At 36.1% G+C, this 16,878-nt stretch overlaps 1 long non-coding RNA gene across 1 annotated transcript; it reads right to left on the bottom strand.

Moving 5' to 3' along the window:
- Positions 1-565: 565 nt before the first annotated feature.
- On the bottom strand, positions 566-15,140 carry LOC311290035. Its single transcript, XR_014627292.1, has 3 exons — positions 11,023-15,140; positions 7,771-7,866; positions 566-981 (listed from the first exon to the last, which is right to left on the bottom strand). It is a non-coding gene; the product is annotated as an uncharacterized lncRNA (long non-coding RNA).
- Between the last annotated feature and the right edge of the window lie 1,738 nt (positions 15,141-16,878).

The following is a 16,878-nucleotide window of genomic DNA, read 5'->3' on the forward strand; positions in this document are numbered from 1 at the left end:
GTATGCAATTTAAGTATGGTTGAGTTCTGTTAAAATCTAACTGCCCCTATGTGGCCCACATGCAGCTGACATGTTGAACATTGGTTACCTTGAGTGTGCTCTTATTATGACTGTTGTCTAAGGGGGTGTGAACCTAAGGGGTGTGGTTCATTCATTGCGGCTGTTCAGGTGTTGCAACTTAATAAATGACTGCATGCCCCTGTGTGTGTGTGCACGCCAGTCAAACGAAACCCGATGGCTATGTGAGTTTATTCCTCCGTCATGTTTTAGCCGACTTTCTACCCTTTATGTTACGATGGCAGCTTCAACATGACAGTAGTAAAAGTCTTAAGACTTAATTAACTCAAATGTAAATGAAACACTGAACAACAAATGTACTCAAAACAATTTACTTTTAAATTGTTTAAATAATTTCATCAAAACGGTTGTACTTACAGTAGAATTCAGTTGAAAAAAATAACACAGAAATAAATATAATTACAGCAACACAGATGAATTTAATAAATACAGTATTTAATTGAAAACATTTCATAAAAATAAATATAATTACAGCAACACACTTGTACTTAAGTAGAATTCAGTTGAAAACATTTAAGAAGAAATATTAATAATATAAATAACATTCAAAGAGTCAAACACCAATATTCATGTTTTAAAGCGTGTATTAATGTTATGTTCAACTAGTCTAATAATGAGAGTAATAAAAATAAAGTCACAGTAACTTGGTGAAGAGAACTTTAAAGAGAAATTGAGAAAGTTAAAGAAAACTTGAAAGGTATAAAGACTTGAGAACTGTGTTGTGCTGTGATGTGCAGGGAAGTCTCTATTGAGGGTCTGCAATGTGTTGTTGGGCCTCATGTTTCTTCAGTCGCTCCCTCCTCCCCCCCTCTCCGTCTCCAGCCAGGTGCAACCATTTAATGATGTTAAATTCAGTATCTTTATTTGAGGCTTTTCCTGTAAGGGGATTCTGCCTGACTGCACCTGCAATAAAGATGAATTTAAATAATGTTAACACCAATACAACCTGGAAGCTTGAGCTGCAGGATAATGAAAAAAAAAAAAATTATTCATGTAAATTATTTCTTTTAATATGCAATTATTAACAGATTAAACACCTCTGACTGACCACTGTATTAAAAGTTTTTTTCCCAGTATATTTTCAAAAGGAATTGAAAATTAAATGTTTCAATATGTGGGCCATAATAATACCATAATTCCTTATGACAATTTTTTTTTTTTTTTTTTTTTTACATATATACAGTATTTAGAATACTTTTCCACCAACCAGTTAAAAATGTACAATACTGCATGTATTCTGCTTTAAAAAAGATATGCACTCTAATGTAAAAAACACACCAACACCACACATGCCAACCCTCCCGATTTTTCCAGGAGCCCCCCTAAATTTCAAAGCCCCTCCCGCAATGCAGCACCGGTCACAGCCCAGTATTTTGGGCCATCTTTCCAAAGGTAGACCCGATGGTGTTATTTATGCCAAGATAGAGGCCTTAAGGAATTGAATTTGTCAAATAAATGAATTACATTTTTCTTTGCGTTTGTGTGTGTGATATATATGACGACACCCCTTTTGAATATCTCCCTAATTCTGAGGTCTCAAGGTTGGCAAGTTGGTGAAGAAGATTCAAATAGCAGTGTTTTTACTAACACAAAATAAACTCAGATAATCCACAATGATGCGAGACAGCGTGCACGCACAAACACACAAACAATAATGCGCCAAGTACTGAATGCAAGGAGGAACTTAAATACACAGTGATAATGAGCTAAATACAGATGCGCTGGTATGAGAATTTGACAGAATAATAATCTTCAGCAAAAATATTGTGATTACAGCTTTAAAACGTATGATTGAAACAATATGATTCGCAATATATGAAAAATAACTTCCTGTAAAAACACAATTTAACAAATGCAGTCACTTAAAGGCAGGGTAGGCAGGTTTTTTCTAAACTTTTTCCCAAATTTGTTTAAAATGTCTTTATATATCAATACATAATTAAAATGTAAGTACTCTGAAAAAGAGAGTATAAAAATCGAGTGTCTCTACCCAGCAAACACAAAAACATTGCAAAAACGTTTTTTTTCACGTCGTGAAAAAGTTGCCACAACGTTTTTATCCTACGTATTTAATACCACAGATGTCGGGTTTTTTAAACGTTATAAACACGTATTTTCACAACGTGGCTGAAACATTTTTTTAACGTTATAAATACGTATTTTCACACCGTGTTATTCTATTTTTAAAATTTGCACCCTATTGACTTCAGTGGGGCAAGTAGTAAACCTGCTTTTAGCCTCTTAACATCCTTGATGTGTCATTACAAGTGCACAGCCAATGTGAGTGATTCCTTCTGAGTGAACACGGGTGAATCTGACTGCAGTAGATGTGAAAGATATGGATAAAAATGATGTTATTTAAGCCAGCGCAAATACCTGTGTTTACATCCTGTTTTCGGTTGAAGTCCAAAGTAGTCGATTGCCGAGTTCACGCGCATAGGTTTAGTTACCTATGATCACGCGCGAACTCGGCAATCTACTACTTTGTACAAAAACTCCAAATGTACAAAAAAATGAGCTCAATGTTAAAATTGACCGGAGTTCTCCTTTAATGAGTGCATTTCTGTAATGTATTACTAATTCTAGAATAAATAATGATACAATCTATTATATATATATAACATTTATGATTATTATCAGTTGTACGGCTTCATATTTTTGTGGAAACTATGATAGTTTTCAGTATTCTTTGAATAGAACTTTCAAAAGAGGAACATTTATTTTAAACATAATTTTTTTAAAACAATTTAAAGGTTTTTACTGTGACTTTTGATCAAATGAATCTATCTTTTCTGTATACATTTTTTTTTTCAAAACAATAAATCTTTAAAATATTGAAAATGTTTATAAAACAGAACAATGGCCAATTATAACCACATTAGAAAACATTAAAGGGATAGTTCACACAGAAATGTAAATTCTGTCATTAATTACATACCTTCATGTCGCTCCAAACCCATAAGACTTTTGTGGAGAACACAAATGAAGATATTTTTAACAGATGTCTTATGTGCGCAAACAATTACATCTTAATTCACAAATGATGTATCTCCAACGCATGTTGCACAATGAGATCGCTGGCTCTCTCGCCAACACAACACTGATGAATCGTGGTGCTCCGTGAACACGTGTCAGAGATGTATATTTTGTGAATAAAGATGCAATAGGTTCTTTTGCACACACACAGCATTCACTTCACTTCATAAAGTTGAGGTTAAACCACTGGAGTCATATTGATTATTGTTATAATGTCTTTACTACCTTTCTGAAGCTTGAAAGTTGTAGTTGCATAAACTGTGAAATGGAGGAACAGAAAGCTCTCAGATTTCATTAAAAAGATCTACATTTGTGTTTCAAAGATGAATGAAAGTCTTACAGGTATGCAACGACATGAGGGCGAGTGATGAAAATGTTTGGTTAAATTTGACGCATTAGGTGAATCAGTTCCTCAGGGGCACCAGTAGATCTCTTCCTGATCTCTGATCTGCTCCTTCCACCATCCCAGTCCTGGATTATTGAGCCACGACAGAAGTTTCCACTTTGAATGCTTTAGTCTGGCTGTGTTTTCTCCAGCATCTAAAGTGAGAAAGAAAACAATAACCAAAATGTAAATGTAAAAAAACAATGGTTGTCCAAAATGTGAAGTATACACTTGAGTTTTCCCTCTACATACTTGTGAAAGATTTCAGTCATAGATAAATTGTAAATGCTTGCTTGATTAGACATTACCTGTCTAGAGATGTTATGTTTATGCTGAAATATAATATTGGTTTGTGTTTTAAAATCAGCTATCACATGTCATTTTGTAGCGAACTGTCTCGTGTGATAAAGTTTTGTGCTTCAGAACTTCCGATAACATAGTGAGTTTTTAGGGAGCGAATGTTTCAGTGCACTGTAAGGATCTTGTGATAAAGACGGCCACTGACTACTGAGATAGAGACCTGAGTGATATGCACCCAGAGTTTAGCACATTGATTAGATTGTTCAGGTGTGCTGGACTAGGTTGGAGTAAAGCTCTGCATGTAAGTGGATCTCCTGCAATATGTTCTGAACTTACAACACTGGGACACCTGAACATTGGAACACTGAGACCCAGGGCCGTGCAGAGACCTCTGGAGGGGCAGGTGCTCAAAGTATAAAAGGGGGGCACACGGAACAAGGCTTTAAATGGGGCTGTGTTTTTCCTGGCTTAAAATGAGGCGGAGGTGGTAAAATCCTAATAATGTATTTTAATAATAAGATAATAAAATGTGTATTTTTTTGTAGATCATCATATAGCCTAATGTGTTTCCCACATCATTTTTGTGGGTGGAGCTTGGTAACCTCTAGGGGGGTCCGGGGGCATGCCCCCCCGTAAGAAAATTTTGTACATTTTAAAGATAAATTCATTAATCTGGTGCACTTTGAGTCACCCGAATCTGCCCGAATCCACTGTTAAAAATAAATAATCCACCCGCAAACCGCACATATTCTTTGATTTAGATATCTGCATCTGATCATCACATTACAATTATTCAAATTCTCAGAGTTAAGCATGATAGTATGGTAACATATCACACTGAAGTAGGCTGATTTAAAATGAACATTTATATACAATAAAAGTTCTTCTTTTGGCAAAATTACATTTCCTTAATAGCCTAAACAGAGGCTTTTCTCCCTTCAAACTTAAATTGTCAATGTTTCATTACATCACTGTTTGAAATCTCTAATTTTTTGTATCTTTTATAAAGGGCATCTTTCCCCTAATTTTATTAAATGTATGCTCCAACTTTCATTTCAAATTCTTAAATTTGATCAATATATTATAGTTATTATATTATAGTTACCAATCACATTAAATAATTTACATTGAAAAATTATAACTGTATTAAATTAGATTATTTTAAATATTTTTGAATATACAAAAATAAGGAATGTTGAAAAGATGATACTTTATGAAACTAAACCGCCAGTAGGAGGCGGCAGGCGACCGTCTTAATGAGCGAGTCATTGAGTCATTCATTCAAACGATTCGTTCAATCGGCTGATTTATTCAGAATGAGGCAGTTTGTGAATGGGTAATTGAATCTTTGACTCAACCGATTCGTTCAAAATGCTGAATCATTCAGTAATGCAACAAGTGTTGCTGTGAGATGTGCTATGGTTCTACTGTGATCTTTGTTTGGGACTATTTTCGCTGCTGAAACAGAACAAAACAGTCATTGCGTCTAAAATGTAAGTGACTTAATTTTAACTATTTTGTTTATTGACCTGTTATGAAATCAGTCTCGGTTTTAATCTTGATGGCATTCAGGAAAACAGTTAACGTTACTTCTACAGCCTACACACTGCAATATAAACAACATCTCTGCATGCTCTCTTCACGTCGTCCTTGTAAAATAATAATAAGTAAACAAACATCAAAATCACTTCGCTGAAAATGAAACGCCACTTACCAGCAGCCGCAGATTTTAAGATATCTTCTGGTAGTGCGCGTAGCCGCGCGAAATTAAAGAATGTGCGTACAGCGTGAGGAATCGTTCCGGATGAGTTCGTCAGGTGAATGGTCATCATGTGGGTCATTTCATTTACGGCTAAATTATTATTTATTAATTTTACTAATAGTTAGGTTGGGCAGGCATCTACAAAAGGGCCTTTAATTACAAAAAAGGAGAGGAAATTTTGCCTTGACAAAAGGGCACTTTGGGCACCAAGGGGCAAAGGGGCAGGTGCTCGAGCACCCAACGCCACCCCCTCTGCACGTGCCTGCTGAGACCAAAGTTCTGCAGAGTTTCTGGTGGTCCTGGATCAGCTGCTCAGGTCTGCTCAATTGGGTTTGGAGATAAACTCTGTGATCAGGACTAGATGGCAAACAATACTGTAAACGGGAGAAGACAAACAATATTATTTTGTTGTAAATAATTTGTTCTCTGTTCATCTGCTACCTGTACAAAGTATGCATCATGAATAAGCGGTAGGCTATATATTTAATTTGATCTTTTAATAACACTGTTTTACTACATTAATACTAACTACAAACCTGATAAAATGACTGGGCAGTGGAGGAAAGCCTTATCTTGCCCTCCAGGTGGGCGTAATGGTGTGACGTCACATGATAACTATGAATTAACCATACAGTGTGTACTTTTATATAAATAAATTAGCTTATTTCCATTCATCCATTGACCAATTGTCAGCAAAACCTTTACAAAAATATCTCATCTACACATAAGTGATTAAAAGCCCAAACTTACAGCTCAAGTCTAGTCAACCTAACGTTACCTCTAACGTTAGCTAAAATTAGTTAGGCTAGATGCTAACGGACTTTTTCGAAGACACTAAACCATTTCTATTAAGTAAATATTAAACGAAAGCGAGTGATTTACATGAAAGAAAGTCTCAGAAACATTTGTATGTACTATTTGTGTAATTGTATGTACTAAACTTACCTTAAAGTTGTTAAAACAACAGTGAGAGACAGAGTTTCGCTGATTGTCAGTTGAGCTGCCGCCTCGTTTCCATGGTAACGCCCTCCGCTCCAGTTCAAATGCGGCTTGAATGTTCAGCGCGCGCGCCCATTAAAATACGTAAAAGTCACGCAGCATTTACATTTAGATTGATGGAATGAATTATTTGATAAGCAGCTAAAATATCATGAAACTTCATATATTATTAAGTGGATAGTGGGCCTGTGGCCATCGCAAACTGTACATTTAATGAAACTATGAAAGCATTAAAAATGTAAAACAATGTTTCAAATCATATATATATATATATATATATATATATATATATATATATATATATAATAGGCTGCATTATAACATAATATGTCTACCTTTAGAAATGGTAAACGAGGTGTAGAAATAAAATAGCAAAAACTCCATGATATAATTATGAACATATTTTCATATAAAGTATGATGACCAGAATAGAGCGTCACCCTCAGGTTGCATGAATGCAAGGACATTAACATTTTTCCAAAAGTGCGTATGACATGTTCAGTGATGATTAGTGTAAAAAATTTATCAGAAAATGTATAGGCTATTAAATGAGAAGAGACAACTGAGAGTAAGCATTCACATATCACCTCCAAGTCCTTTTGATACTTGATAATCAGGTCTCGTCTGTTAGGCTACTCGGTCAATGAAGAATCGCTTTAATGTTAAAATGTTATACTGTTATATTTTATACACAAACAGAACGTACCATTGGGGATTTGGCATGGTTGTATTAATACTGTCGTGACGTTTCTTTTAAAACCTATTTCAACGTGCAGACTACGTTATTTTAACACCTAAATAAATCATCTTGCCAAAGTTGCATTTTGGTCTGGTTTTGTTTTCGTAGTAGACAAACGTGATATTTACGGGTTTTTTTGACTACCTAAAGAAAACATACCTGGTTGGTATTTTCACAACGTTTCTAAAACGTTTTATTTTGGTTACATAATTTGTTTTATTTTAGGTGTGGTTTCTTAAACGTTTTTAAAACGTTGCAGTGCAACATTACCTAATTGCAACCAAAAAACAACGTTGTGAAACGTTGTAAAAACGTTTTGTGTTTGCTGGGTATACCTCTCAGGGCTGAGACAAATAAAAAAAATAAATAAAAAAAAATTGACACATAATAATAATAATAATAATAATAACAATAAAATAAAACTCATACCAGAATAAAAAACTCATTTGGAAAAGAGAAATGTTTGCTTACATAATTCGTCTAGGTTTTTTAGCCCCACTCTCTGTATCAGACTGAATGTCAGAGAAGAGTTCTGCTTCAGGCAGTTTTTTCCTACATCATAGTTGTCTAAAACACACATGCAAGACTAAATGACAACCACATAGTCTAAATAGCCCCTTTCACACATACAGTCTTTACTGGTAAGCTACGGGTAAACTAACGTTTACATTAAAATTAGAGATGCACCGATTGATCGGCTGGTTTTCACGTGATCGGCCATGATGTCGATTTTATGCCGGTCAAATGCACTCGGGCGCCGCATGATTAACTTTTTGAGCGGTACTGCAGCAGTTACATAGTTCTAAACATTGTTGTTGATCACTAATGTCAATCATCTCATTCATTCGGTTACACCTATATTGATGTAACATTTTAATTAAATTGTCAAGTTATTGTGTGATTACTAAAATAGCCTAGTGGTGTTCGGCCGTGACATTCAAGTTCAGTGCCGTTAGAACCACAACATTGGTTCGGTGGATAGCAACAGGTTCTCTGAAGAGAAAAGGGTAGAGGCAAATATGTTTATTATCACATCACACGCATAGCCTTTAATGGTGCGTTCACACCGGACGAAATTTCGCTTCAAACTTTTGTTTTGACGCGCGAATTGATACAAAGTGGTCAAGCGTATCACTAGACGCGGCAGGCGCGAATTTGACATATGATCCCTTTTTGAATTTGACGCGCTATTCGCGTCCAGTGTGAACGCACAGTTAGGCATAGGCAGTTTATATGAAACGAAATGTTTATAAATGGAATGAATAAGGCGAGTATTTAGAGAGTATTTTGCTAATTATGTGTAGGCCTACTATATTAAATTTTTTAAATATTTTTTACTTATATCATTAAACACAGTTGTTATTATGATAAAAAACGCATTATATTTAATTAAATTATTTTTTTTTATTACATTTTTACTGTCGACGGTGGGCCTCCCTTCCAAGCAATTTACTAGCGTTGCCATAGGAACGCTTCGGCTTTTGCCACCCGGAAGAACGTCTATTACTGTTGTGACGTAATGGTGAATTGTCGTATAGATCAAGATTATTTATAAAGGTTTTTAAACGACCAAACACACTCACTTACACGTATTTGAGAATCGGAATATCAGATAGGCTAGTTGATGACATGGTAAGCAAGTTTGTGAATATTTTGAATAAAAAAGGAAAAGCGAAATAAAAGCGACACATCTGTCATACAGTATTATTGTGGCTGCGGTGTATCGCCTGACGCGTCGCCATGGACACATTAAAGGGAACGTTCGCCTTGAGAAAACTCACTCTGGGGGGTGGGGGTGTCAGTTAGAATATTTTAAACTTACGTGTGAAAGGGTTAAAGAAAAGATCAAAAATAAATATTTGTGTGTGCTGTAAAGTGGTTAGAAAAAAATTTAATCGGAATCGGCTAAAATCGGAATCTGTGCATCTCCAGTTAAAATAATGTTGTCAACTTGGACAGATGAAACTAAAGCAGAAAACGGTTCAGAGTTTAAAGGGATAGTTCACCCCAAATTTTAAATTATGTCATTAATTAACTCATTCTTCGTTCCAAACCCGTTAGACCTTCGTTCATCTTTCATCACAAATGAAGATATTTTTTATTAAATCCGAAAAGTTTCTGACCACCTGTAGACTGTGCGCAATTTTGGGGTTATAGACATAGCAAAGTATTTTCGTCACTTCATAACATGAAAGTTGAACCACTGGAGTCACATGGACTATTTTAACAAATTCTTTACTACCTTTCTGGGCCTTGAAAGTTGCAGTAATGTTGCTGCATGTGGATGGTTCAGAAACCTCTCGGATTTCATCAAAAATATCCTTATTTGTGCTCCAAAAATGAAGCTTAAGGTCTTAAGGGTTCAGAAGGACATGAGGGTTAGGAATCAGTGACAGAATAAACATTTCTGGGTGAACTATCCCTTTAAAGGCCATTTTGAACGATTGACATCAGAGGTTACTAGTATTCTGGTACTGATGCGTGAAAGTTATTTTACCGGTAAAAAGACAGAACGCTATTGCGTGTTTGAACAGCCCCTTTCTTTGTTTAGTGGAAAAGTTGTACTTGTAATTTTACAGTACTTTACTGGGCTTACTGTGTGAAAGGGACATAAACAGAATAAACATGAGCATAATTTATAAAACATTTATACATTATATAACATTGTATAAAAATAGAAAAGTTGATAGAATCCAGAGATATTCTAAACACTATCAAATATTTTTCTTTTGTAATAAAAATCTGTTTTTCTTAAAGCTACACTGTGTAATTTTTTGTAATTGATTCTTAGCAAAAAACACTTAGTTCTTTCAAAAATATATGTGCTCATTAATGTATATTTACTTCTTTCAAGTAATAAAGTATTCTCGTAAGTTTATAATCTGCCATTGAAAGTACATACGGGTGAGGGGTTCGAATGGCGGTCACCATGTTGCCCCTCCATCTTGAAACTACATTAGCCAAAGAGGGACATACCTGGAAATTCAAGCTTCGCCTTTCGCGCTTTACACTCAGTGACTCAGAGACGAATGCGAGGGGGAGATTACTCGCGACTGCCGGCAGATCTGAAAGATTGCTGATGGAGGATCAGGCCTATTCTCGAGGACATGTAGCTGTTAGCAGAGTCGCCAAGGAAGCGAAAGAGAGAATTAAAACGTCAACGCAACAGGCAAATCAGCAAGACCAAAGTCAATACTGGAGTAACTTTTCCCAGATGGAAAGAGCTCATGAGGAGCATAGATTTTAAAACGGACGCCGAAGTCTTCTGCTTTCTTCTCGACAGGTAATTCAGCCTATTTGTTCAAAGTTTTATAGTTGCTTGTCTAATCATAGCATGGTTGCGCATAACGCCAGAACGACCTCTAGTATAACTTGCGTTACTTTTCCTCGTGTCAGTGGTGAAAAAGTATTGTTTACCTTGTAACATAAATCTGTGCTGCGACGGATCACAGGTGATAGTTTTAAAGGCGCAATTGGACGAAGTCGAACTGGAAGCCATGCTAATCTTGGAATAATACGGCCACCGTAGGAGTTAAAACACCCTCGAAATTGAAAGGAACAAACTAATATTCACTGGGTAGTCATATACAATGTCACTGCTAGATGGGGGAAAATATCACACAGTGTAGCTTTAAAATAGGTTGATAAAAAGCAAAACTTGTAGTGAGACATTAAATATTATGTATCACATATATTTATTGAGGTTATACATTAAAGAACTACCTGTTGTGTAGAGAAGCTTTACTTTAAACATTTTCCACTCTTTCTTGGGTTTCACTGCAAGTTTCACTGCCTTTGTGAGGCTCTCCCCTCTTAGACGTGGCCAGACACATTGGTCACCATCTACCCAACCGCTGGGCACCACTTCCACCTCATTTGTTTCCAAAAAATAAACGATATGGAACATGCCTATTGAACAAAAACAGAAAAAAATACATGAGTCTCAAAACTGAAAATACTGTCCACATACTCAAAAATACGTTCATTTGAGTTCCACAGAAGTACATCTAGGGCTGTAGTACTCGAGTCCGGTCTTGGACTCGAGTCCGGACTCGAGACCGTTTTTCTATGGTCTCGGACTTGTCTCGGACTCGCTGTAATTCGGACTCGGACTTGTCTCGGTCTCGGCCACTGGTCTTGCCAAATATGGCTTTAGGTCTCGACCGAGTCCAGGTGTCTTTATAATGTTCCCAGTAAGCACACATACGTCGCCGCGATATTAAAACAAAATATTATTGGAGGGAAAGTGAAACACTGGCCAGCGGCCACCTAATAACTAGCGATGGGCATTTCGGCTCTTTTTCGTGAGCCGGCTCGTTTGACTCAGCTCACTGAAAAGAGCCGGCTGTTTTGACTCGCAAATGGCTCTTTAAAAAATAAATGTTTAAATAAACTCGCCTAAAGTCCACCGCTAGTGCAACGTGAATATTCACATTTTTAATTGTCCATAACAAACCGAAAACTTGCCTGCTTGCCTTGCACATCTAGATGATCTAATTAATGGGCAAAGTTTTCCGACTTTTTTCTTACCTTCTTTTTCTTACCAGCCGCCACCCACCCGAATTTAATTAAAATATTATTTTTCGTCTCGTCATTCGTCCGATCCGCGGTTTATCCGAATCTCTAGTGTGTGTGTGTGTGTGTGTGTGTGTGTGTGTTGGCTCGACCCTCCCTCATGCAGTTTAACTGGTTGACATTGCGTGTATTGACAGGCTGATCATACAGTCGAAACGAATGTGTGTGCTCCTTTAGGCTTATAATCTTTTTTTTTTTTTTTTTTTGTTCTTTGAATTAGTCAATTATTTTAAATACAATTAAAATCATTCATTTTTTAATTATTACATAATGATTTAATTTCTATAGGCTTTAATTTTTAGCAGACTTTTTTTTTCCTGTCCTGGACTCGGTCTTGACTCGGACTCGAACCTTTTTGGACTCGGTCTTGACTCGGACTCGAACCTTTTTGGACTCGGTCTTGACTTGGACTCGACTAGTCCCGGTCTTGGACTTGTCTTGGACTCGACAAAGGTGGTCTTGACTACAGCCCTGAGTACATCATACAGGGTTGGAATGACATGGCCTATCAGAGGTGCTGCTCAGAAAGTCAGAATCATTATAAAGTGTAAATTATGTAAATAAGAGATTTATTGTATAATTAAAATATCTTATAATTTAGGTACTTTACTTTTCTTTTTTTTTTGGTAAAAGTCGAGGCTTAGTGATCACAGGAAAAGGGGGGTCCCGTGGCCAAACCAATTGAGGACCGCTGTACTTTATATTTTTATCAACAATCCAAATTGAAATATGAAAATTGTCATCATTTACTCATCCTCATTTCATTTCAAACCTGTATGACTTGCATTTGAATTTTCACACAATTAAAGTCAATGGGAACTGAAATAGACAATATTGACAATTTACTTAATTTCGGCTCTTTAAAATGTCCTCCCAACTTCATAGCACCTTATCTTGCAATAAAAACAGGTTTTATCGACTAGGGAGTGAGACACTTGAATTAAAACCAAAACAACAATTAGATAAATACTTACCAACTGTGGCCGCTGTACTGGTTTAATCGCCACACACCCCATATTTAATTTTCTGTATCATGAACTTGTGCAGAATGTAGTAATGGTAAAACAACAACATTTTCTGGAAGAGGTAACCTAACATACTTCTCAACACTGCCATCAAACTCTGAGATGTGCAAGTCTTCAGAGAGTTCCCTCCCTTTGTACACAAAAAATACTTTTCCTTCGCTCAAAATGATGTTCACAACAGTGGCAATACTATTCTGTATTTTCACACAATTGTCTCCTTCAGTTATTTTAATGACTAAACCACCAAGGAAAGCCTCTTGAAACTGATTAACTGCTTTTGAAGATATCAAAGGTACAGGGCCATTGTTGTGTTCACGTCTAAGGGTCCTACTGATGGTCTCATCACGTGCATTGCTCTGGGCATTTATTTTGGATAGCCTGCGAATGACTTGGGCCAAAGGATTGCTAGGTCTTCTGACAAGCTTTTTAAGAGTGCCCAAGAAATGTTCAAAAGGAAAAGCAGAAAATTCCTCTAAATTACCTGCTTTACGTCCTCTCAGAGGTGCACTAGTCCATGCACGTTGTAACAAAGACATTCCTGACCATACAACACGCCGAAATGTTCAACAAAAGACACTAGACATGTATGAGCAAAATCATTTAACAGAAAGCAAAATTTCCGACTGAGAAGAATATAAACAGAAACTGACAAAAGCATAAAATGGCTGTACACTGGTGAGGCCAGGACATTACAAAGGCCCACTGGACCAGTGTATAACAAGAACTGTCTGAGTTCTGTAGCTTTCCACCTCAGTCTGTGTGCTAGTGGTCTTGGTTTACGTGCAAAATCAAAAGGTATGTGCAATCTCAACCCTACAAGAGAATCTGAAATGACTTGACTCAGCCGGGAAGGTAAACGAACACGGACTGGCCCTGAACTCAGCCAAAGATCTAGAAGTCTCCGCATCATCCCAAGACAAACCAGATGCATGTAGTCATGAGGAAAACCACCAACCATGTCAATGTTCGTTTCTATTAGAGGAGACTTGGCAACATGATGGTCTTCATCTATCATCTGCCGGAAAGAGAGGTCAGTCCTAAGTGGGGCATTAATTTCAGGAAAGGTCATTCGGTGTTTGAGATACAGGCCAGTTTGAGTACATTTACCACAGGCAGAGTGGCCAGTGTGACTCTTGATGGCTTTGATAAAAGCCCTAGCAGGTGCATCACATACAACAGAACTTACTTTTAAAAAGAACCATTTGCCTTTAATGCCATTCCCACAGCTCAGTGTTTTCAATTCACTAACAAGATCTTTCAAATATTCGTTCAAAGATGTTGGTTTAGAGCTACCACAGAACAGTCCGATTACGAAGGGCCTCTTTACTTTACAGTCTTGAAGAATACCAAGTATTGGCCAAAACTGAACAGAGTTGCTATTAACCCTCATGTGGTGTTCAAAACCCTATAACACCTGTGGTGTTCCCGGTCAAAAATGACAGGCCCATAAAAAAAAGCTTATAAATCACTCATTATACCATATTTTCACCCAATCTTGGATTCAATCTTTTTGTCAACATGTTCTCTTTCAATTAGGACTGGTTTTATATTTTGATTTGCATCTGAATAATCATAGGCCTCATTTATTTGAGAGTAGGCATTTCATTTTTTGAGTAATTTTTTTTAAATTTTGGAATAATTTTGGAAATATTAAATAAAATCTGAAGAAAATTGGTATTGTTGATCACACTAGTCTACTCTAATGTTTCACCAGGAATTTTGTTTTGAAACTTTTGTTTTGTAAAAAATATGGCACATAGTCACACTTGTGGTGTTCCCGGTCAAAAATGACCGGCCTATAAAAAATAGCTTATAAATCACTCATTATGCCATATTTTCACCCAATCTTGGATTCAATCTTTTTGTCAACTTGTTCTCTTTCAATTAGGACTAGTTTTATATTTCTGTTTGCATCTGATTAATCATGGGCCTCATTTATCTGAGAGTAGGCATCTCATTTTTTGAGTAAAAAACAAATAATTTATGAGTAAATTTGGAAATATGAAAAAAAAAAAAAGAAAAAAATGGCTACTGTTGATCACACTAGTCTACTCTAATATTTCACCAGGAATTTTGTTTTGAAACTTTTGTTTTGTAAAAAATATGGCACATAGTCACACTTGTGGTGTTCCCGGTCAAAAATGACCGGCCTATAAAAAATAGCTTATAAATCACTCATTATACCATATTTTCACCCAATCTTGGATTCAATCTTTTTGTCCACTTGTTCTCTTTCAATTAGGACTGGTTTTATATTTATATTTGCATCTGATTATTCATAGGCCTCATTTATTTGATAGTAGGCATCTAATTTTTTGAGTAAAAAACAAAACATTTTTGAATAATTTTGGAAAAATTAAATAAAATCTGAAAAAAATTGGCACTGTTGATCACACTAGTCTACTTTAATGTTTCACAAGGAATTTTGTTTTGAAAAACTTTTATTTTGTACAAAATGGCACAGAGTTTCACTTGTAGTGTTCCAATGGGCCATTGAGGGCCATTGTTTCAGTTGGCCATTGAAAGTGAATGGGAGAGACATGTGTTAGAAGTCCATGAGGAATATCTTTCGATCTGAGTGATGGATTATGGTGAGTTTGGGCTCTTTTTAATCTTAACAATCTCATGTAAATAATGATGTGCCATTTTCCACAATTTATGCATGCTTCATTGAGTTATGAGTTAAAACGCGACATAAGTGCTAGGCTACATCTATATCTACATCTATATTCAAGGCTCTGTGTGCGCCTGTTGGGGTTTGTGTGTTACAACTCCATTAGGAATATCTTTAGATCTGAGTGATGGATTATGCTGAGTTTGGGCTCTTTTTAATCATGATAGTCTGCTGAAAATAATGATGTACAGTTTTCTACGATCTGTGCATGCTTCGTGAAGTTATGAGCGAAAACCAAACGTGAGTGCTTCATGAGTATATACTTGGCTAGGTGCGTCTGTGGTATTTTTTGTGTTAGAACGCAGAACGTTTTCCATGATCGATGTATGTTTCATGAAGTTACGAGTAAAAAGGCCAAGTCTAAGCTACCTTGATTGGCTACGTGAGTCTGTGCGTCTGTGGTATTTTTTTGTGTTAGAACTCCATGAGGAATATCTTTAGTTCTGAGTGATGGATTATGTTGAGTATGGACTCATTTTAATTGTAAGCATCTGCTGTAAATAATGATGTGTCATTTTCCACAATCGGAGCATGTTTCATGAAGTTACGAGTGGAAATGTGTCTAAAATTCAGAATCCATACATGGTTTACACATGGGTCTCTTGAAGGGCTTCTTTTAGAAAAACCTAGCTCAAGTTTAGTAAAAAGCCTGAAACAATTATGCTTGTTGTATTCTACTCATTGAGACCTTTCAAATGACATATGACACAGGACTATCTGAGCTGTATGATGTATTTGACATATTGCTGAATGAAGTACAAAAAAGTAGTTTATAAATTATGATTTTTTTTTCTTCTAATTATCAGCAAATAACTCGGCACTACTTAGGAGTTTATCAAATTGGCTACATTCATTGTAAATTTCAGACTCTAAGCTTTCAAATGACACCTATTTTAAGTTGATCAAGGTAATATTTTTTTAAAATATTATGATTATTTATTTCGCAGCTAGGTGGCGCTTGCAGGGTGTACACTCAGTTTGTGATAACTCAGCAGTCGTTAGGAGTTGATCAAAGTGATTAGACGCATTAAAAAGCTGAGATTCTAAGCTTTAAAATGATACATATTTTGTGTTGTTCCATTCATTGTTTGCATTGGTCTCTCCCATTCACTTTCAATGGCCCATTGAAACAATGGCCCACAATGGCCCAGTGGAACACCACAAGTGTAACTCTGTGCCATATTGTACAAAATAAAAGTTTTTCAAAACAAAATTCCAGGTGAAAAATTAAAGTAGACTAGTGTGATCAACAGTGCCAATTTTCTTCAGATTTTATTTAAAATTTCCAAAATTATTCAAAAATAA

Source organism: Rutilus rutilus (genome assembly GCF_951802725.1).
Source record: "Rutilus rutilus genome assembly, chromosome: 4".
NCBI lineage: Eukaryota > Metazoa > Chordata > Actinopteri > Cypriniformes > Leuciscidae > Rutilus > Rutilus rutilus.